The sequence below is a fragment of the Canis aureus genome, chromosome 7 (genome assembly GCF_053574225.1).
Source record: "Canis aureus isolate CA01 chromosome 7, VMU_Caureus_v.1.0, whole genome shotgun sequence".
Lineage (NCBI taxonomy): Eukaryota > Metazoa > Chordata > Mammalia > Carnivora > Canidae > Canis > Canis aureus.
This window is the reverse complement of record NC_135617.1, coordinates 54,377,610-54,402,365: the sequence shown is the minus strand read 5'-3', so window position 1 is coordinate 54,402,365 and position 24,756 is coordinate 54,377,610. Positions and strand designations below refer to the sequence as shown.

The following is a 24,756-nucleotide window of genomic DNA, read 5'->3' as shown; positions in this document are numbered from 1 at the left end:
ATCCAGTTCAGTCTCAGCTATATTCCCCTAAATTCCATATTCATAGGTTTTAAAAAATAAGGTTAAATAGATATGTAATGTTATAAATTATCAATATTTCATTTGTCAGAAAAAAACTCATTCATATTAGTCTTCAACTTCTTATATTGGTAAAAATGATTATAGTGGTCATCTCTTGATTTTGTCTCTTCAGGACACCTCCCCTACTTTGTCTGGTGTTAGAGAACTTTTTGTCTGAGGATAGCCCACTCTACATGGCTCAGACAAGCCTGATTCTTCTCCTACTCCAGGTGTAGGGATGACTCTGTTCTGACCCATCACAGTAACCCACTCAGCCAAATACAGTGAGGCAAACTAAGTCCAACAAAATCTTCTTTATGCGTTTTGCCAAAGATAATGGCCAAATCATGAAAATGCAACTTAAATTGTGGGCTCATGCAGCATTGTTCTGTAATCATTTATATAATTGACGTCTAACTCCTGCCTCTCACTCATCCCTAGTTTGCTGCCAAAATGGGAAAAACAAATGCTCCCTACTTCTGTGGTGATTTGCTTGCTCCTTCTTGAGATAATTAGCAAGGAGGCACTGAAGTGTTTTTTTTTTTTCTTTTCCTTCAAATTAAACATGAGAAGCATCAAGAGATATTTCAAAACTCTCAGGTTACATCTCATCTTACTTTAGATTATAATAAAGTCTATAGAATTAACTGTGCCCCATATAAAAAAAATTCAAACAGGGGCATATGGGTGGCTCAAATGGTTAAGCATCTGACTTTGGCTCAGGTCAAGACCTCAGAGTCTTGGGATTGAGCCTGCTTAGGGCTCAGTGGGGAGTCAGCTTCTTAACATGTTAAAATTAATGTGACTATGAAATATCCATGGATATTTCCGCAAGTGGAAATAGTAGCAAGTTGCCGGATATATGTACCTAGATCTTCAAGAGCAGGTCAGGACTCATGGTACTAAGTTAAAAATTTATATACATAAAAGCAAAATAAGATACATCACACCCACTGGGATGACAAATATAAAAAAAGACAGACAGAAAAAAACTCTGCATTGGCAAAGCTGTAGACAAACTGGATCTCTTCTAAACTGCTGGTAAAGTGGAGCAGCCACTCTGGAAAACGGTTTGGAGGTTTCCTCAGAAGCAAAACAAAAACTTACCATTCCACAGTTAGAAAGCATTCCAAGAAAAATGAAAACATATGCCCACACAAAGAATTGAACGCTCATAGCTGCATTATTCACAATAGGCCAAAATTGAAAAAATTCCAACGTCCATTGACTGTTTAGTGGATAAACAAAATATGAGGTACCTATATAATGAAATACTACTCAATAAGAAAAAGGAACAAAATATCCATACATAAGTTCATCTAAGTGAATGAAGGCTAACACAAAAGACTACCTGATTGCCTAATTCCGTTTATATAAAATGTCTAAAAAAGGTAAGTTCATAGAAATAAAAAGCAGATCAATTTTTGCCTTGACTGTGGGTGGAAGCAAGAATTAACTTCAGATGAGCAAGAGAGCACTTTTTGGGGTGATGGAGGAAATGTTCTAAAACTGGACTGTGGCAATGGCTGCACAGTTCTATCAATTTTCTAAAAAAAATCACTGAATTGTACACTTGCAATGAAAGAATCTTAGGATATATAAATTATATTTCAAAAAAATTGTAAAAGATCATATTCTTGAAAATGGTGATTGAAGTCCCAGAAGTTGTTGCAATCTCAAGAGTAGAGGTGAGAGTTCAGAACCAAGAGCTACATTTATAGGGATTTTCATTTGAAAAATAGGAAGAAGATGAGCTACTGATGAAAACAAAAAGTAGACTGGGAAGTTAAGGGGAAAAAAAGAACCACAGAGTTAAAAAAAATCTATGGGAAAAGTTATTTTAAGAGGACAGTTCTGTCCAAAAATATTAAATACTACAGAGAGATCAAGTAGCATGGGAACTCAGGAAAACACATTGGTTCTGGCAGTTAAAATCTAATTGGTGAAGTTCAATTCAAGAAGCCAGAAAAATAAAGATAAAAGCAAAAACAAAATTAATTAGGAAAAGAAAAATGTAGAGTAATAAATAAATTCAAGAACTGTTTCTTAGAAAAGACCAACAACAGATTGTTTTTAAAAACCCAAGTTCAAAAGATAAAAGAAAGAAAAAAAATATAGAACAGACCTAGAGAAATAATATAAAATTCTGTAATTGTCCTAATAAAATATAAAACTATTATGCTAAATGAAATTTAAAATACCAAAATCACAGTTAATTTTCCAGAAAAAAAATACAAATTTTCAAAGCTAACTCAAAATGTGATTTTAATGGGATGCCTGGGTGGCTCAGTCAGTTAAGCATCTGCCTTCGACTCAGGTCATGATCCTAGGGTCCTGGGATTGAGCCCTGCATCAAGCTCCCTGCTCCACAGGGAGTCTATTTCTCCCACTGTCCCTCCTTCCCTCTCCCTCCTCCTCTTCCCCTCCTCCCTCCTCTTTCCTTTCCCCTCCCTTCTTTCTGCTCTTGCACACATGCTCTCTCTCTCTCTCTCAAATAAATAAATAAAATCTTTTTTAAAAATGTGATTTCAAAATCATGAATACACAATTATGTAAAACAAGAAAGCCATTTTTTAGTTGCCTCCAGAAACTCAATGAGCCAAGACCATTTCTCCAGAATATTCTACTAATTCCAGCTCCCAGATATTGTGTGACCTTGAGGCATTAATTTAACTCCTCCAAGCATCAGCTGATATAACTTAGTAATGAATTACTGATGCAAATTAAAGTTCATCTCAAGCCATCTTCAAGAAGAGACGTGTATTGAATTTTGCTATTGGCTGGCTTCATTTTGGGAGAGATGAAGATTAACAATAAACTAGGCTTTGTTTTTTATAGAATTTACTCTATTAAAAAATATGCTTTCTGGAAATTACAGTTCCAGTATTTACTAGTTATGTATATGCAAGTTACTTAACTTCTTTGAGTTACAGTTTGTTTGTACCTCAAAAGCAAAATAAGGATAATAATTCCTTCCTTAAGGCATTGCCATTAAGGAAAAAAAGGACATTATTGTTAGACACATTGGTGATACACATATACACATCTGTTGTAAAATGCCTCACTTATGGTAGGCATTTAAGAAATAGTATTAAATCACATTTTGTACCTTTTAAATTTCTCCACATAGTTACTATGCAAATATTGTTAGCTGCATTTGCTTATTTAGAATAAAACAGAAACAAAGTATACTGGGCTTCACACTAGAAAAGTTCCTGAAAGTTTATTTCTTATTTCCAAAATAATTGTTTATAATTCATTTGTCAATTTGTCATGTATGTTAAATAACCTTGTCATTTGAATAAACCTAAGCAACAGTTGAATCCTAATGAGTAAAGAGGCACTCAGGTTGTAGAGAGTAAACTGTGCAAATTACTCTTAAACATTTCAGGGAAGAAGTGTGTGTGTGTGTGTGTGTGTGTGTGTGTCTGCGCGTGCATAGGAAGACCAAATGATAAAGCAAATATGGTAAAATGTTTTCATTTGGGGAATCTCAGTAAAGCAATTTAGGAATTCTTTGCAATTTTTCTGCAAGTCTAAAACTATCTTTTAAGAAATTAGCCCCTGTGCATTTTTCAAATGTTAGCCTTCCTTAAAGAATATGTAGTACATGCTTTTTAAGTATAAAATGAGTCAGGCACAGAAATATTTTGAATTTAGGATTAGAAGATCCAACATTGCCTATATTATTGGTTTTATGTGGCCAATGACCAGAGGTTCTCTAAAGTACTGGGGAAATTAACTTCCCACCTTTCTATGTGAGTCCTTGAAGAAATCCTATAGGTCACCTGTCTGTGGGTCAGATACTCTTTGCGCCAAATTCTCTTTGGTGGAATAGAGGTTTCAGAGAATGTGCCAAAGGCAACCTTTCTGTGTGTGTCTTCATATACCAGAGAATGCCCACTTAGACATTTACTCTCGGAATCTTGAATGGGAATTGCAAAACACAGCTGGAGATTAAATCTGATGAGAAAGCCCACTAACTTGATGCTTTTTCTTTTCTTTCCATTTATCTCTTGCTCTCTTTAGCTTATTTGAGTGCAGTCTAAATCCCACCATCCCATTGTATTACTCCTCATACCATTTTCATGGGTTGTAGTGAGCCAGTTTTTTTCTTCCTTTCTTCTTTCCACAAAAGCAAACTAAGTTTGAAAACCAAATCAGAATTAATAAGGATTAGAAGTCAATGTTATCAAATACAGAAGGAAAGAGGGAGGAAGTAGATGAAATTTGACAATATTTATAAATAGGAAGGAGTGGGAAACTAGCAGAGAAATGAAAAAGACAGATAAATTATGTCTGTCTCATCACATCCATTCCTCTTCCATATGTTGTATATCACCTCTAGCAATTTACCACACTCTAGCTTCAAGATAGCGGGAGGCAAAGGATTTCCTGAGAGACCACAGCTCAGCACTGCTTCTCACCTCTTCTTCACAGGCCCATATTCAGAAAAACAAAAACACTCAACAGTAACCAAAAGTTCACATTGGACTGCTTGTTCCTCCTCCAGGCCTGGTTTCTAGGCAGATTTTTTTCTAGCCTATGGAAATGTTTTAGCGTTAATTTGATCATGGTTTCTTTCACACTTCCTTACTCAAGTACTAAAAAAGGGAATTCACAGAAATTCATGGAGTGCCATCAGCGACATTTTCACAAGTGTTAAAGAAATGAATATGATAATAGATTTCAGACTAAGTTCTTCAACTTATTTAGTTCGCTGGGTGTTATAAATTAGTCATAGTCCAAGAGTGTATATCAAACAAAAAATTTGAATTTTTACCATGTAGGTACTAAACTCGAACCATAATTATTGATCCTATATCCATGTAATCCTTTCTAATTTTTCCATATGCAGCTCTATCCTCAACTTCCAGCTCCCAATACCTATTTTACTGCGGCTACTTAAGATGTGTACATGTTCAATTTCATGGCTTAGAGTACAAGCTTCACTCACTATAAATAGTAGAATTGTGTTTTCCAGGACATATCAGGCCTATATATTTAGATCAAATTATTTGATTTGACTTGTAGCCTTTTAAAAATATCTGTTCTCTCTGGAGAATAAGTTTGAGGGCAAGCTTGCCATAGAATTAGTAACCACTTATGGTCTTCTGAGGGGCTTAATCTCAAAAGGACATAATGTGCCAAGAACAACTGAAATTATATTTAAAATAAAATGAAATGATTGAATGTAATCAAAGGTTTTCAAAAAACATATTTTTTAAAAAATCAAGGAATCCTATCGCAACAAGATACATGTATTTATCAGGTCAGGGTACCATGAAAAAAAAATGCCGCAGATTGGGTAACTTAAATAACAGAAGTTCATTTTCTCATAGTTCTGGAGGCTGGAAGTCCATGATCAGGATGCCAACACAGTTGGGTTCTTGTGAGCACTCTCTTCCTGGCTTGCAGATGGCACTTATCATTATGTCCTCATGTGGTGGGCAGAAAGAAAGAGCAAGCTTTCTGGTATCTCTACTTATAAGGGTACTAATCCTATCATGAAAGCCCCACCCTCATGATGTCATCTAAACCTGATTTCCCAAAGGTCACATCTCCAAATATTATCACCCTGGAGGTCAGAGTTTTAACATATGAATTTCCGGGGACACGACTAAGTCCATAGCAATAAACAGAATTAACTGTGTTTTGGCAGTCCCATTACATTGCTGATTCATCCTGAATTCAATGGAGTGTGAAAGCCCCATGTCTTTTTACACTTTGCTGTCACTGAGCCCCTCATCCTTTATTTGGGTAGTGGGCCTAGAGTTATTAGTGTAGACTATTATACTAATCAATACTCAATTTTACTTATTTATTTTTTGCCTCTGATCCATTACTCCAGGATTTTTATACTTTTGGGGTAGGAGGAAATTCCTAGCTTTGTATTATCTTTATGTGTTATAATCTTGCTTTACATATGTCCATCTGAGTCAATAATTAAAATGCCAAATACAAAAGGGAAATGGGGAGAATGTTAGGGTCATGGAACTTTCCCTATGTGTTATATAAACCCATCATCCAGGGCTCTGTCATTCAATAAATCCACCTAGTTGTAATCATGTATATTTTATATTTTATCTAATTATAAGAAAATTATCAGATGTTTTTGTAAAATACTTTCAAAATTCCAAGTACACTACATCATTTTTTGGACTCCTCATTCCAGTAACACTGAGAAAAATTTGAAATGAGATAGACTACCATATTTTGCTCTCGGTAAATTATGCTGATTTCTAGGTCAAGCATTCTTCTTTCTAACTTTCAGAATCTTTCCTAATCTAACTCTCATCTGCCTTGGCATGTAGTTTGCCTTGAATTTCTGCAAACTTTATGCTTCAGTGTTGAGTTCTATGTTGGAAATGTAGCTCATATTTTCTCTTTCTATGTTTAGATTTAAATCATTTCATTTTTTTCCATGACATGATGTTACAGGTAACTTCTGTATTGTTTAAAACTGAGTTGAACATATAAGAAGCTCTTCAGAAGTGCCCATTAAATGAATAGCATTCCTTAGTGGAGCAGCTATGGGAGTTTGTCATTATGGGAAAAGCAAATGCAAAAGGAATTTTGAGGTAGGTATAGGAATTCAGGAAGCAGCGTAAAATGAGAATGGGGGACATAGCACAGACAAACTGAAGAAAATACAGAAAGAGACAAGAGGAAGATTCAGAAGAGAATAGAAGACAGAAAATGCTGGTTCAGCTACAACTTGGGAATCATTAAAGGTTCCATGGGCATTAGAGGGGTAATGCACAGGCTGCCCCACAATAGGCCACCTTGACATGAGTGTTATTTTGAGTTAAAAGTAATCAGAACCCAGCAGATGCAGGAAAAGCTCTCATCCTGGTCCTCAACTGCTTAAATTTACTTTGGAAAGGAGAGTCTGTATCAGGAAGATGGCTGTTAACAGACTCCCCTTTACCTGAGAAACTTAACTGCACAATAGGGCAGCTTTCATTTTTTCAAAACATTTCCCTTCACCTTCTCCTAATAGCCTTCCTCCTCTGTATATTCTTAGACCCTACTCCTCTCCTTAGCTCATATAACGCTTCATGTTACCTCATTGTCTTTAAAATTTAATGTCTCTGAATTCTCCATAGACACACTATTAAATTTTACCTTCTCCTGTTAATCTATCTTATGTCAATTTTATTTTAAGTCCAGCTAGAAGGATCTGGAAGGGCAGAAGAAGCTCTTCCTCTCCCACAGGAGCAATAAAGACCAAGGGTACAAATTAAATTGAGTAAACAACGTCTGTTAAGAGAAAGGCAAAGAAGGGGCAAAATAAGTTTTTAACATTCTAGAAAGCAAACACAAAAGAGCTACAAGATCATTGTTAATTATGTCTGAAGTTGTCTGACGAGGTTATTATTCTGAGCACATTTAAAACAATAGGATGGGGATCCCTGGGTGGCGCAGTGGTTTGGTGCCTGCCTTTGGCCCAGGGCGTGATCCTGGAGACCCGGGATCGAATCCCACGTCGGGCTCCCGGTGCATGGAGCCTGCTTCTCCCTCTGCCTGTGTCTCTGCCTCTCTCTCTCTCTCCCTCTGTGTGTGACTATCATGAATAAATAAATTAAAAAAAAAAAAAACACTAGGATGACAGGGTGAGCTTGGAGAGGACCAAAACACACCAGAAGTTATTAGTTACTCTTTTCTCTCATCCTGCAGAACTATTTGATGCAATCTCACCCATAACTTGACACCCACCCTCTACTTCAGCTATAGTATTTCTATTTGATTATCTTTTTTTTAAAACTTAGTTATTTCCAATTAAGGTTTTATGAGAAAACTAATTCTGCAAATAGAAATATTTGTACGTCATTGATTTACATTAATACATAACCCAATTACCTTCCATTGAAAAGTAATGTCAGAAACAAAAATGCAGGGTTTTAAAATTTTAAAGTAAAATAATTATGCTCAAAGCATGTATACTACATAGAGGAAACTACAAATCCAAGTGAATAATATTTTTCACTTGTCAAGGCTTCATTTGATGTTACTGTTGTGAGTTCCATAGAATGCACTCATTACATGAAGCATTTTAACCCAACTTGTTGATTTTTTTTAAGATTTATTTATTTATTTATTTATTTATTTGAGAGAGAGAGTTTGAATGAGGGGGAGGGGAAGATAGAGGGAGAGAAGCAGACTCCCAGCTTAGCAGGGGATCATGACCTGGGCAGAAGGCAGACACTTCCTCCCTAGCCACTCAGTCACTGCACCAACTTGTTAATTTTTAAAGACATTCTTGGTTTCCTCATTTTTTCTAGTTACCATTGACTTCTTTTTCCTGTGTCAGTCAAAAGTTTAGTTTTGCTTTATCTTGTTCCTCTTCTGCATTACTTCAGATCACATATAGCATTCTCCTAGTTTCTTTCACTTCTCTCAAGTATCTCTAATGAAGACTGTATCTGTAGAGCCCAATTTACTAAAGGTTTTTGGCAACAAAGTGTGAAAATTACATAAGAAATATTTTTTAAATCTTCATATTAGTTATCAGATACAATTATATATTCTACTGGGCATCTCCTACTGAGTAATTTCTCATTGATCATGAACAACTTTGGATGTAACTTTCTACATCCTTTTCTTATCTCTACCAGGTAGCCTCCAAATCACTGTTCTGGTTCATTTCTTGTGAGGAGCAGTTCAGCTCTCTATCCCCCACACCAAATGTTTGGGCTCAGGGTTGCATACTCAAAAATTCATGAACATGATTTGCTAAACAAAGGGCTGTTGACTTTAAATTTCCACATTTAATAGTAAAGCACCCGAGGGCTCTTCAAAATTGGTTTCCAAATTCTTAGGAAGTTTCCCTCCAGCTGTCTCCAGCAAGATCCTACATGTCCTGAGTTTTATTTTATTTTTCCAGAAAATTCAACAACCACAGATACAGGCAAAAAACAAAAAACAAAAAAACAAAAAATAAAACAAAAACAAAACTCAGTATCACAGTTGTTCCCCAATCATCAAAAACCCATTTTACTGACAAATTCTACTAATGGTTCAGCCATATTATCAATCTGATGAGAATACATAAAGCACAGTTTAAAAAAGAAACTCTCCTCCTGCCTTATGGAATTCACTTTTGATCACCTTCCCGATGGTAGGGGCTTGTGGAACCTAGATTAAGAAAAGAAGCAGAAGGAAAGTAAAAGAGTCACTCCACGCCTTGGAAGTTGGAGGAATGCACTAGCTTAATTTGTAGTCACCAAAGGAACACGACTCTCTCCTCTCTCTGTGGACTTTGTTGCCACTTGGATTTATGGTGACAATATTTCCTGGGTCTCTAGATTTATGCCGAAGACTGAAGTTGCACAGACGGCCATTTACATTTCTTTAGAAGACTTGTTAACTCTGTAGCTCTAACAACTGCTTTTGAGCAAAGGGAAATTAGGTAACTTTGAAGATCAAAGCCATGCATTTTGTGTTTCTTCCTTACCATTGCTATACTATGTGTGGCTGACACAGCCTGAAGATACAGCATGATACACCATATGTGTTTAAGGGCGGAGAACAAATCAACCTCAAGGAACTGACAGTCACCTTCAATATACCAATTTGTGTACAACTATTGATATTCTTGCTTCTTTTCTTCAAGAGCCAGAAGGTGGCATCTGACTACTTAATATTTGAGTTTATTTCATTAAAATGTATTACGCTTAAATAGAGGACTCAAACTTAGTTTTACTATTAAGTATGGGATTAAGCACAACAAATTAACTCTCTGGATATATATATATATATATATATATAAAACCAAAGCAAAAAATATGGAAAGTCAATAAGGCCATCTACTTTCACACCCAGAGTATAGATCAGAATGGTTTTCAAATGATTATGACCTAAATAAGTTTTATATTTTTACACTGATTTCAAAGTGTTTAAATGGTGGTAAAATTATTAAAATGGGAAGATAAGAAAAACATACATCTTTCACATTACTCTGATTCGGGCTTAAATTCCAGAAATCTAATTAGATCTTAGATCTAGAAATGGAGAGAAATGCAAAGAAATACTCTTCAACTTAGAAGGCTGAGTAGCTTTCCTTTCCCTCCTAGCCTATGATTTTGTTCACTGCGATTTATTGGTTACAATATTAGTAAAACTGAGGAAGAACAAATAGTAAAACATAGATGAAATGTTTTTAAAGATGTCATTCCTCTTTTTATAATTTCATTGCACTTCTATATATTCATTCACTGATTTAAAAAAATACTTTTTGTTACTATTCTGTACAGACTTTCTGTGCTAAGCATGTTGGATACAAAGAAGAACAAGCTATAGTCACCCTTGAGTCACCCAAAATGTAGCCTGGACGCTATTACAGAGAGATAATCAAAATGCAACACTGTGAGGACAGTGACAGACAAAGGCAAAACTATGATGAAAGCTCAGAGTAAGGCATTTTCTGGGGATCACAATGAGAGCAAATAGGAGAGTCCAGAAAGACTTCCTAAAGAAGGGGACCTGAACTGACTCTCCTACCATTAGCAGGAATTCCACAAAGCCAGGTGGTTTAAGAGGGTAGTAATGGCATCCCAGACAAGAGACAATAGGAAAAAGAGTAGGGAAGTGAAGATGACAGGTGCTAAATTACTGAGCTGCTTATATGCTACCTTAAAGAGTTCGAAATTTTACCCTGTGAGAGTTAGGACTTCTTTGAAGGGTTATATACCAATAGGCAACACAGTCAAATTTGAGTTTTAAAGAGATCATTCTGGTGGCAGGATGAAGAATTAATCACAGCAGGATAAGCCTGGACACGAGCATATGACCAGGTAGGAATCTATTACATGAAAGGATGAGGGTTAACCCAAAGAGTGTTATAAGGACAAAGAAAAGAGAACTTATTCCAGAGTTTAGGTGGGGAAATCGACAAGATTTCATGACATCTACCATATGGTATGTAAGAAGGGTGGGATCTGTAGCGACTTCCTGATTTTTTGTATGGCTGCTGGATACAAAGTACACTATCAAATAAGATAGAGACCATAGAGGGAAGGAAAAGTTGTAAGAGGAAACAATTTAGGAATGCCGGTATTGAAGCCCCCATAAGGCACGCAGGTAGAGGTACCTAATTGGCAGATGAATAGGAGAGGAAACTATAAAAGTTCAGATTAGCATGATCAATTTGGCAGTCTTCAGTAATGTTCAGGGGCATAAGAATGGCTGATATCTTTCATACAGATCATGACCAGGAAATCCAGGGCTTTAGAAAAACCCTTGGCAAATTCCAACTGGGAAGAGGTGGGTAGAAGGAGTTCCCAGCACAGAAGACAAAAAGCTGATGTCCATTTTTCAAAATGATCCATATGATTTAAGAAGAGTACTCACTGACTATCCTAATAGCCTGCATTTTCCTCTAAAAAATGGCAATGAGGATGGCAGATATTTATGTGCTGAGGGTGTAGACCCCACAAATTGGAACTTGTAGTTATTAGCCTTGAATGTTTCTCTGCCTGAATTTTTATTTCTAAATATAAACTCTAGTGAAAGGTTGCTAATAATCTTCTTGCAGATAAAGGCTTCCCTTTCAAACATTTACATATTTTTTTTCTTGTTTGAAACACTTAGTAAAAAGAATTCCTTGCAGAGCGGCAGCGAAGAATTGGAAGAACTTTGAGAGCTTGACTGCAATGGAGCAAAATAAGACAACAGGTTTCTTACCAGATGAAGAAAAAATAATAAACAAGTTGCTCCCTGCTTTATTAGTCAGGGGTTAGCTGTGTATAAAAGACCATATTGCAAAATCCTACATACAAAGACAAGTCGAACAGTTTTCCTTTGGAAAATTAGTTATATGTTTCTAGTACATTTTCCCCCCACAGTTAAATCTCTGTTCCTGTCCTTGTCATTTCACATCTGATATTCCAAAACCCATTCCTCACCACCTGTCTTAGCTCTCTTTTCAATCTGTCCAAACTCTTCTAGTTCAAAACATCTTTTAAATCTCTTCTTTTACCATAGTACTCTCTTCCATAAGATTACTTTTCAAGGTAATCATTATGTCTAAATCAACATGTTCTGTGAGCCCTTGGGGACATTCTAGTAACATCTACTTAGCCTCAGAATAAGTATCTGAACCTAATAACAAATATACATTTTTATTTTTTTAATATTTTATTTATTTATTCATAAGAGACACTGAGAGAGAGGCAGAGACCCAAGCAGAGGGAGAATCAGGCTCCCTGTAGGGAGCCTGATGTGGAACTCCATCCAGGACTCTGGGATTATACCCTGTGAAGAAGGCAGGTGCTCAACCACTGAGCCACCCAGGCATCTCACAAATATATATTTTTAATAGAAATAAATTGCAATATATTGTACTATGCACAATTAAGCAAAAATAGTAACATCATTGAGGTGCATATTTATTAAAAATGTTAAGGTCTTTTGTCTGGTTTATTTTATCACTGTCTATCCTTTGCTAGATGTTATTTTCATTTTAAGATGGAAGAAACTAAGACCCAGATTGTTTAGAGATCTTATACAAACTTAAACAAAGATTAAAATGAACACCATAGCTCAGTTTTCTCAACTATTTACCCAGTGCTTTCACTACTAAAGTAAAATGATATGCTTAACACTCCCTAGTATGAATGCCAGTAAAACAAGTGGGGGGAGGCAACATTACTAGTGCCTATCATACATCTGTCACTGAGCTTAAGAAGTTATACAATTACTCCCCTTAATCTTCTCAATAACCCATCTCTTTTTTGTCTGAGGACATGGAGAGTATAAGAGCCAGTAATATGACTCATTACCTAAGTAATAAAGTAGTATAATTTTACATAAGGAATAGAGGACTGATTTAAAACTATGCTTCTGACCCCAAAGTCTGTGCTTTTTCCACTTAAATGTACTATCTCACCAATAAAAATTGTCAGGTCCATCTCCTGCTGTTATATTTTCACAGTAGAATTTCATTGAGTGGCTATTATGTTACATATGTATCTCAAACAAGGTGATAATTACTGAAAGGGAAAATGCCATCAGCCCTGACCTTGAGAAGCTCCCAGTCTAAGAGGAACACAGATAAGTAAACACAGCAAAAAGTACAGATTTTTCCTTGACAATTTGGGGAGAGGAGGAAATGAAAAAAGATAAAACAAAAATGTAAAAAGGTGATTGCTCAGTAACAAAACTCTGAAGCCAGTGAATCCCAAATTTTATTTTGTTTTATCTTAGGACATTTTATTATACACAAGGATAATCTATATCTCTCAAAGAAAATTAGGACAAATTTTAATCCACATAGCAAACCATCCACAGCAGAGGGATATCAAGCATAAAATTAAATAAATAATGATATCTCCTCTGGAACACAGTCAAGAAGCATTGTTCTTCAAGACATGAAATATAGTATGTTTGGTGCCAATTTTGAATGCATACCTGATAAGGTATGCCTATTTAGAAAATGCTCATTGATTATAGCAGTGAAAAGCTGCTATTGATTATAGCAGTGAAATGTTAAATAATCTGCAAATAGAAATCAGAATTGTGCTTTGTTTAAAACATACTAGCCCTTATTTAATTAGCATAATAAAATTATAAAGCTCATATATCATTTTCTACTACTATCCACCCTCCTGCTGCTAAATTATTTCCATCTTTCTAAGGTACAAGTATGTTAACGTAAACAGAATCCCATGACAGTCATTCTATTATTCTCGCCCAATTCAATAATCAATACATATTTATTAAGGACCTACTATGAGCCAGGCACTTAATAGAAGTTTCCTTGAAAAATGGACAAAATCTTGACTGACCTCACCGAACACAGAAACTATGTCCCATTCATTCTGCATTACTTTAACACACATTAAATAAAGTCACATTTGTAACAGGCTTAGATGAGTATTTGTCAAGTGTGGATTTAAGGAGTCTTATTCTTGGTAAATTCAAAATCCATTTGAAACATATGGGTTCCTTATTTCAATCCAAATTCATCTTTTTCAAGTTTAAATGAATTGGTTTTGAAACATGAATTTAGAAAGGCAAAAAGACTAATCAAAGAGGTTCCTAAGACTTCTCGCCCCTGGAGAAACATATGGATGTTATTTAAAATCAATTCAGAAAAAAGACAGGTTGAAATTTCTTATTTAAATCAAAGCTTGTCTTTGCAGTATTACATACTGCATGATTATTAGAATATGAGTATCAGATGGAGTTCACTTTAGCAATCAACACAAACTGACTCTGGCTAATGTAAGCAAATAAAAAGAGTTTTTTAAAGATGTTGGGGAGCTCCCAGATTTGAATTACAGCAGTCTCCCCTATCCGTGAGGGATATGTTCCAAGACCCCCAGTGTATGCCTGAAACCACAGAGAGTACTGAACCCTATTATACTGCTTTTCCCCATACATATATGCCTGTGATAAAGTTTCTTATAAACTAGACACAGTAAGATATTAACGACAATAATGAACAATAAAACAGAACAACTGTAACATATACTCAATAAAAGTTATGTGAATGCAGTCTCTCTCTCTCTTTCTGAAAATATATTATTGGACCGTATTCACCCTTCTTCTTGTAATGATGTGAGATGATAAAATGCCCATGGGAGGGGCGCCTGGGTGCTCAGTCAATTGAGCATCTGACTTCAGCTCAGGTCATGATCTGGGGATCCTGGTATCCAGCCTTGTGTCAGGCTCCTAGCGGAGCCGGGAGTTTGCTTCTCCCTCTGACTTTCCCTCTGCTCTCTCTCTAACAAATAAATGAAATCTTAAAAAAATAAATAAATAAAATGCTTACGATGAGACGAAGTGAGGTGAGACAGGCATTGTGACGCAGCATTAGACTACTACTGACCTTCTGACAATACATCAGGAGGATCATCTGCTTGCAGCCTACACTTGACCTCGAGTCACTGAAACCATAGAAAGCTAAACTGCAGATGAAGAAGCCTGGAGAAGAGAAAGAATCAAGTAGGAACAATATAGCTAGAACGGTAAACCCTTAACAGCAAAACTGCCAGTTATATCGTCTGCAAAAAACGAGTTAATTGGGAAAGACCAAAGAATTGCCACATGGGACAAATAAGCTAATGCAAAAACCATAGGCAAGTTCAGAGAACAAAGGTGAGGAAGGCACCTGTAAAGAGCAAAGGGGGGAAATTACTCCAATGGTAAGTCCGAAGTATAGTGGTTTTTCCGCTGGCTGAGTTGTGATAGTCTCTTACTGGTGGGGCTATTGCTGGGAAAGAAAACTTCCTCCTGCTGGGAGAGGAAAGTAGTAGCTGAAATATTCTCAACCGGCAAGGTGTTGTCTCTGTTAGGTCTGCAATTGACCACAAGTGGTCGGGCATGAGCGCTCCCCCTGCTGGCCTCTCGACTGCATTTTAATGAGGTTTCCTTTGTTAATGAGGTTTCCTTTTGTTAATGTTCAGGGAACTACCGTCAAAATCCAACTAGAGAACTTCTGCAAAGAGGAGCCTTGTTGCTGCCACCACGAATTTCTCAATCCCACATCTCATTCTCCCACATTGTAGGCACTGGATGCTGTATGACACCACTTTCCACTGGCACATCCAAGGGGTTTCCTGCTCTCTCTACCTGGCATCATTTGCTTATGATTTAAGGTCCAAAGTGAGAGGTCTGATTACTGAGTGGTCTGATTGCCTGAGTAGCCCAGATAACAATATGTTATACTCATAAAATAAAAGAAGACTCAAATATTGCATAGAAAGTTTTAAAGATAAATATTAACAAGATGATAATTGCCCTCCATTCTTTGACTCTTATTCTCTGATTTCGTCAAATTTTTCCTTTTCTATTTTCTTTTATAAGTCTATAAGGTGCTTTCTCTTACAGAAGTTAATCACATCCCTATCCCATAAGACTTGACTATATCTGTACTATATGATACAGATATAGTCATATCATATTATATGATATAATGATATCATACAATCATATGATATATATGATTAGACTCATCTGCACTAACAGAAAGCCTTTAAAACAGCACTGGTTTCAACAACATAGTTTTCCTATCCCTTACAAAATGATTTTGGAAATCAGCTGCCCAGAATTGCCATGGTGGCTCATTAATTATGAGATCAAGACCCTCTTCTTCCATTACACCATCAAGGTCACCTCATGGTCCAAAACAGCTGCCAGAACTCCAACCATCACATCTGTGTTACAAGCTAGCAAAGTGAAAAAGTGAAACAGCCAAAATGATACTTGCCTCTTCCCTGGTAAGGAACTCTCTTAGAAGTCACACATAAAACTTGCTTATATCTCATTAGCCATAACTTAGTCACCTGTTTCTACCTAGCTGTTAGAGAGTTAGATAATATATCTTTAACTTGGGCTGCAATGTCCTCAGACTAAAAATTGAGATTCTGATACTATTGAAGAAGGGATGAGTGGCTAATGGGAAAAGAGATGGTATACATGGCATTGTCTCAAACAATTCCTTTTAACTGTACTCCCACTATCCCATATGTGGTATTTTTGTTCCACAAATAAAATTGGCTGCAATAAATATACATCATCTTCTAGAATGCACACAACTCTTTAAAAGTAGGCCTCTCTACTACATATTCATTGTTTGCCTCCCCAGGTGCTATTCCCTGCTCTCCCAAAATAACAAGTAGATTATTTTAAGGAAATTTTGTTCCTTCAGTCTCAGCCACATGATTTACTCTACTTCATCCTCAATTCCAGTGCTCAGTATAGCCCAGTACCATGGTTCTAATTTTTCAATATATAACTGGTATCTTTTGGGGACTAATTTTACTCAATAAAAAATAAATAAATAAAAAGAAATTTGGGGGTAGATGTGTCTGGGGAAAAAATCAGCCAGGTAATCAATAATTTTTGTTTATGCACAATATGCCAACTATTATTGTAGGCACTTAGAATATAGCAGGGAATTGATTCAGGTGTGGAGAACAGAAACTATTCTAGACAACTTAAGCAGAAAGGGATTTAGTGCAGGGTGCTTACAAAATCATTGGAGGAGCTAAAGAAGACAGACAAAAATCTCAGTGTTCAGAAATGATTGCCAGAACATCATAAAAAGATTCCCAGGACACCAAAACACTGGCCTGACAAGGCTGTTGCTTTCACTGTTACCAGAAAGCTGGATAATCAGAAAGTGGCACATTGAACTGCTAACTACAGTATCCTCCATTGTTTCCTCCAAGATCTAGGCTGTTGGCCCCAAGATCACATCGCCTCAACTAAAATCAGGCCCCATCCCGTGACTCTTGACACTCATGAGACAAAAACTGGACACTGGGAACTCTAATAACAGTGATGAAGAAAAAGCAAACAAACAGAATCTCCACAATTGTGCTTATCTGCAGAACTAGCTGAAGCCAAAAGTGGAGACTGGCTTCTTTCTACCTTGCAAATCTTAACATTGATGGCTTTCCTGGCAGAAATAACATCATCTGAAAGGGAGTCTAGAAACAGTCTTAAACCTCCCAGTTTGAAAACAAAAGAAAAATGTATTATACATGAGTGGGAATGGAGTTTTTGCATCCAGTATGTAATAGCTGTCTCACTCAGTCAACAAAATAGACGGAATCTCTGTCTTCCAAAATATTTGAGTAAGTGAAGAGCTTATGTCCTCATAAGGAAACTCCCTTCTTCTCTGAGAGAGCTAAACTTACAGGAGGGCCATTAGACTAAGGTGACTCTAATGCCTTGGCAACCTATGCAACAAACTAAAATCTAAGCCTACAAATGCTTCAAGGTTATGAAATCAAAACTCTAAGGACAACCAAGCACAAGCAGCCAACTAGGCACTAAGCTATAGCCAATCAATAATTTCCTTATTTTTCTCCCACCTTTCTCTATAAAAGTGTCTCTCCTGGGCTCCTATCTGTTCAGCACTCCATACCACTGTGGTATAGTGCTAATTTGCCTACTTCAAATTGATTTTTGCTCAAATAAACTCTTAAAAGTCTTAATATGCCTCAGTTTATCCTTTTAATGGGAGCAACCAGAATGGCTATATATTCTGGATAGTGTAGTTACTATAGGTGAGGCTCTAACTTCTCTTAGTCATTTAACATCTTGATAATTGGATGGAAAACAACCTAAAAATGACACTGATCAATGAAGAATAGTAAAGCCAAGAAATTCATAGAGAAATATATAACTGAAACTTTGATGATAACAGGAAACTCTAGATCAAGCAATAGCTTTTGTTTTCCTTGAACTTCTCTGTTAGCTAACAGAGTCCTCAGTTCTTTATTATTGGTTAAGCTACTTTGATTTGCATTCTTCATCTTCTGGAAATGATTCCTAGTCATACAGGGTTTAGAACCAGGAATGGGGTATCAAAAGAGAGCTAACATACAGAATTGGCTAAACTGAAGTATGGATAAGAGTAATGAGGATTCTGTTGTCCAGATCTGAAAAACTGGCACCTTTATTGTACGAAAACTGGTAGCAATTGTAGCTTTAGGCTCAGACCATGTATCTAGTAAGGCTAAAGCGGTAAAGGATTTAATAGGAAATTTTCAAGATATGAGTGTGTTGGCTGATTCCTATGACTTTTTTTTGCCATCATTATATCAACTATTTACTAGGCACCAGGCATTTTTCTAACAGTTTACTTGTATTCACTAATTTTACACTAATAATAACTGATGACACTGTAGCCAACTTCAAAGGGTTCACCTCTTGGGATGCATTAAATTGAACACAAGCCAAGGAGTATTGAAAGTAAATAACTTTTCATTACTTTTACAAGTAAGGAGACAGAGAGACAGTTTTCAAAACACCGTCACCCCTTGGGGTTGGTATAGGAGGCTTTTATTCGGTGTATTGGGGTTGAGGACAGGGAACTTGCATACATATATTTTTTTAAGATGTATTTGTTTCAGAGAAAGACAGAACAAGCAAAGGGAGGAGCAAACAGAGAGGGAGAGAATTTTAAGCAGATATCTTGCAGCTGGACATGAGGCTCCATCTCACAACCCCAAGATCATGACCTGAGCCAAAATCAAGAGTCAGATGCTCACTGAAGTGAGCCACCCATGTGCCCTAAGAACTTGTATACATATTAAAGAACTTACACACATATTCTATTACTTAGGTTCAATCATGCATGCCTAGCATGTCAACATATATATCATATGTTCAAAAAAATGGTGGAAAGATGACCTTAGTATTATAATGAGCTAAAAGTAACATCAGGACCACTTAGGGGGCTCCAAAGCAGATGAAACTGGCTCATATAAAGGGCTATCAAGTGAAACATTTAGAAAGTTTTATGGTAGGAACTACTGGTTCTGAAAAACAAAACCTATTCCCTCCCTGCCTTTGTCCTTTCCTCTTCTCTTCTACTGATAGCTTTCAGCTCTCTGATACAAGATGTACCCATTACATCCTACCTAACAACACAGCTATCATTTTTATTTCCATTTCATTGATGAGTAGACCAACATACTCTTCTCTAAGGAAAAGAGAATAATCTGGTCCAAAAAAAAACAAAAAAAGATTCACTGTTCTCTGAGTGATCCTTTTGGTCTGTTCTTAGCAATCAAAACTGACTGGAAGTTGACTGTGCACAGGTAATCAATCAATTAATTAATTGATTGATTGATTAATTAAAATAAAAAATCTGACTTATCAGCCCACACTAAAGTCAAGTTGCAATAAAAATCATGGGGAGAGATACTCACAAGTGATAAGATTGGGGATGGAGACAAATATTATCACCTAAGCATCTTCCAAGAAAACTCTTGTTCATTACTGCATGCAAAGGGGACCATCTCCTCTCATTGCAGGTGAGTGACTCTCCAACCCCACAACTATCTTGGGGTTGCTCTGAATTGATCCCCAAAAAAGAACAAGGCAGAGGCCATTAAACAACACCTATTTTTGGGAAATAAATTTCTCAGGTCAAGTTATACACTCAAAGACCATTACCTAATAATATCTCTGGTTTTATTTACTAGCCTTTGAAGTTCAATAAAAGGAGTTTAAAATCTGTTTAAAATTCAATTAAAGTATTCAGGAAATAGTTTGAAGACAAAACCTTCAAACAATTAGTGAGACATTAAGGATGTTGATGGCTCTACCCCCAAGGCAATTATTGGGCCTACACCCAGAGAAAGTGTGCTGTGTGAAGGCAAATACCACTCAAATCCTACCCAAGAGGTAATCACAGTAACATGGGATAAAGGAAATAACTCCCACGGGGGATAGAAGTACCAGATCGATGATTGAGAATTTACTCCCAAGTCAAGGAGTCTATGTTATACAGTCCAGCAGGAAACATGTATATTATAGACCATTGATTAATATATATTTTTATCTGTTATCCCCCACCGTATATTGACTGCACTTTAGAAGTTAAACTTCCAAGTTAAATTTGATCAGATCATCACATTATAGGAAGTTAGATATGAACAAAGCCAAGAATATGGCCCACTACCTAGAGTAACAGTCAACAAAGTACAGTGTGTGTGGCCCAAATCTGCTCATTCCCCACCACCTGCATTTATAAATAAAATTGTAGTGAAACAGCCACACCCATTTGTTTATGAATTATCTGCAGCTGCACTACAACAGCTTGCAGATTTAGGTTATTGTCACAGTATTATTACTTGCAAAATGTATTTAAGATTGGGCACCTAACCACTAACTCAGAAAACCCTAGTTTGGATCTGGATGCTGCAATAAGATTGTTTCAAGGGTAACGCAACCACACACACTTTCAGTGTTCCTGACAAGGACTCACAAAATCCAGAACTAATGTTTATTATAGCAAAAAGATACAAAGCAGGATCAGCAAGGGGGAAAAGTCCTTTGAGTAGAGTTTGTCTGAAGGTAGGCACATGTTCCTAAGGCCCTAAAGGAATCACACAGGATGCACTGTTCCATGAAGAAAGAATTGTGGCACTAGCAAATTGTGTCTGACCAAGGAGGCACTCCTGAGTATTAGAGGAGAGGACTTTTATTGGAGCTTGTGTATGTGAGCTCATTTACTTGCATGGCCAGCCATGATTTCTGAAACTAAGACCCCTAGAAGGAAACCATTCTCCACCAGAAGTCTGTACAAGCTGTCTTAACAAGTGGTATAGCATGGGTGGGTGCCCTGGGTATACAAAACAACTATATTCATTAGTAACAGGGGGAACATCTCCAGAAGCTGTTCCCTGGAGTTAGCCAATGGTCAGTCACACAGCAGACCCTCTTGAAGATATGCTAGTGTTGAAAAACCAGGTGCATTGTGTTAATTCTTTCCTACTCAGGGATGTGAAGTTGGATGGCCTCCTTGGAGGAGGGGAGATGGGACAGGTACATCTGACTTAGTCCTTAGCGTACCTTCATGGGAAGAAGAACGTAAGAGATGTGGGATAGTCAAGTGATAGCTAGCAGATGCTGGCCTCCCCAGCATTTTTCCTCTAAACAAAACCTACATTTCTTTTGGAGAACTACTTTTGAACCAGAAATTATTTGTAGGATGGATAGCTTACCCCACTTATGTGGCCACTGTGATTATTTTAGAGGCTGTCATGTAATCAAATTTATTGCAAGAAGAGCCTTTCATAGTAGAGTTCTAGTTCATTTTCTAGTCTTTTGTGGAAACTATTTTTTTTACCTGTCCTCTTTTCTGATTTGTTTAGTCTGCAATTATGTAACCTGGATGTTTTCCAGTCATTTTTGCTACCATTAATACAATTCGTATGATGTCCCAACTCAAAAGAAGATAACAGCAAAACTGAGAAATGCAGAGAAAGAGAGCTGGAATCTTGATGACACATGACCCTAAATGAAACGGCTCCTCTGATACTGGTATGCCTTTGGATTTTCTATTAGGTGAGCCAAAAAACAAAACAAAATAAAACACCTCTATTTCTGTTTAAGCCAATCTGAGTTCTATTGGCAGCAATAAACATTCCTGACAAAGTATCATCATATTGGTTTTACAAGTAAGAAAGTTAATGCGTAGAAAAACTAAATAATTAGTCAACTGTTGCAGCCAGAATAAATGGCAGAGCCAGGATTCAAGAACAGCTCTCTTTGAGTCCCAAACCAATACATTTTTCTACTAATTCATACAGCCATCAGACTAGAAGATTCTCAGTGAACTCATCCTACATCCCCCCACCAGAATGACCAATGTGCTTGAGACCTTCCACACATTCAGATACTACATGGGAATTTGTTGTGGCATCACTGGGTTTGTAGCTGTTCATTCCTATAAGTTGTGAATATATGAGGCTTAATGTGAAAACAGAGTGGGGACCAAATCAACCAGGGCTTTGGTCTTATGTTCTCCTCCTCCTTAACTGCTTAATACACTATATTCCATCTTTCATAAATCATATGTGGAGAGAAATAGATATCTTTATTATTCTGGGATTCTTGAGGAGCTCCAGATTTTAGGTTCAAAAGTTATTTCCGAATAGAAACAGCTGCATTAAGCTTCTAGTAGAAACTATCTCAAATGATTTTACTAGGCTTGTCTATAATCGTATTTATCAAATATTCATGCTTATGTATAATCTCAATTACATTCATACAGGAAAAAAACACTACGCATGTCCCCAGAAAGAAAAAGGTGAAGTATAACTGTGGGGGAAAAATCTTTTCAAATATTCTCATACTGTGAGCCTATTATAAGTGCAAAAAGATTAAAGATATAGTATAAAGGTGTATATCTAAATGACTACAGCTAACTGTTTAACTGGAGCTGCCTAGGGTACATCAGTAGCCCCTAAATGATCAAAGGCTATTGCTGCAGGCAAGGTCCAAAACCACCTGCTTATATAAAGAACTTTAGATGACAGGACTGATACTATGCATGTATATTGATACTTCTTGAAACAACGATTAAAAAAAAAGTTATCTGTCTAAAACTGACAGAAGGCAAACAGATTGAGAGTTAAGTTTGTACTTCTGCCACCAACTCATCCTTAGCCTTGTGTAGAGATGTGATAATTTCTAAGGATGTTTCATGAGTTTCCTATCCAGTTATTTTTATTTATAGGAAAAAGAAAATTCAGGTTTTACTGGAAATTACATGGGCATCCTTTCACTCCCCCTGTGCAACCCCAGCCAAAACTGAAATAGGATAGGTTCAATTTATTTTCCAAGTCTACCTGAAGTACTACCTTGTATGAAAAGATGTAGTAAACTAGTTACACTATTACTGTACCATAGGAAGAAATATGTATTGCAGCCAGCTTAATAACCTGCATTTATATGTATAGATAAAAACATATAACTTTCGTTTTTTGTTTACATATACTAGCATATTGATATGCAATTACATATTACACATATAAATAATACAGATATTATATGTTTTATATATATTACATGTATAGGCACAAAAGTTATACAAAACAATTTTTAACTGCACTTGATTTAACACACTGTAACTTTTTTATTCTGTTCTTTTTCATCTTTTTAAAATTATGCAGGTCATAACTTGATGTTAAATTGATTTCAAACCTGCTAATAGGTTATATTAGCAAATTACAAACCAATAACTTATACTAAAGAATAGATATCCATCAATGCCCCCAAATTCCTACTTATTTATATGGCAACAAACATAAGAAACCATTGAAAGATGTTTTATAGTAGAATATTGGACATCAGTGAGGATATAGGAATACTGACTTGAAAGGTTCGAGAGTTCTTCCAGGAGTTTCTCCTTGCAAAGTTCATGGCAAGACCACTTATCCCAAACTCCCTTACAGTTGGTGTGGCCAGGATAGAAATAATATAAGCCACTTCCAAGTCTGGTCTAGGTCTCCTCATGCATGGTCCCCATCCTCCACCCTCTGACATAAAGCAGTTAGCAGAGTGGTCTTGAAAGCCAAACATTGAAATGGCAAAACCACAAGATGGAAAGATCCAGGACACCTTAATCACTACTCAGAAAAGTCCCACCGATCGGCCATAAACATCAGTGTTGGACCTCATATGAGAGAAAGAAACTTTTATTGTGTTAAGCCCCAAAGATCTGGGGGTTTGTCTGCTGTAGCAACTGCCATCACTGTTAGAAACAGCGAACCTATCATTTTAGGAAGTACTCACCCTCCAGTGGGACACTAACAGAAGGTTTTCACCTACAAGATGTAGATGAAGGGTAGCTACAGGCTAAGAAGCACACAGCACTCAAAACCCACTTCTTGATCAGAAATACAGACTGTACCCAGAATCCTTCCTATGGCAACTCTTCTAAAGTCTACTTTTCAGGTTTTCTTTCACAGTCTTTTCATTTCCACAACTTTCCTTCACACCCCTATATAAATTGCTTAGACACCCTTATCCTGAGCCTAGACTTTCTTCCATAATCCAAATCCAAATTCCTTTTAGTGCATCAGCAATGGTAAACACATTTTCACACAAATAAGATAATAAAACAAGCGAAAGAAGGATAATCCCGTTTCCAGCACAGGTTGCATATGCACTCAAATCAGATAGGTTCTTGATGTACTTGAAATGTGATGGCCTTCTCTTTCTCTCTCTCTCTCTCTCTCTCTCACCCATGCTCTCTCCTGCCCTTCCTCGATCCTTTCCAGATCTAATCCCACATACTCATTAAGAAGCCTCCTCTGGGGATGCAAGGGTGGCTCAGTGGTTGAGCGCCTGCCTTCGGCCCAGGGCGTGATCCTGGAGTCCAAGGATCGAGTCCTATGTCAGGCTCCCTGCATGGAGCCTGCTTCTCTTTCTGCCTCTCTCTCT

The 24,756-nt window shown here is 36.8% G+C and overlaps 2 long non-coding RNA genes across 3 annotated transcripts in view; one reads left to right on the top strand and one right to left on the bottom strand.

Moving 5' to 3' along the window:
- LOC144316865 (uncharacterized) overlaps positions 1 to 14,781 on the bottom strand; it is a 38,434-nt gene extending 23,653 nt beyond the window's left edge. Inside the window, exon 1 of the long non-coding RNA XR_013382703.1 lies at positions 14,605 to 14,781. This is a non-coding gene — a long non-coding RNA (uncharacterized LOC144316865). The remainder of the gene's footprint in view (positions 1 to 14,604) is intronic.
- A 131-nt stretch (positions 14,782 to 14,912) lies between these two features.
- LOC144316863 (uncharacterized) overlaps positions 14,913 to 24,756 on the top strand; it is a 68,597-nt gene continuing 58,753 nt past the window's right edge. The window contains exons 1-2 of one of the 2 annotated variants that reach the window (XR_013382702.1): positions 14,913 to 15,032; positions 21,681 to 21,873. This is a non-coding gene — a long non-coding RNA (uncharacterized LOC144316863). Of the gene's footprint in view, positions 15,163 to 21,680; positions 21,874 to 24,756 lie in introns of both variants that reach the window. The other variant, XR_013382701.1, reaches the window with a different exon arrangement.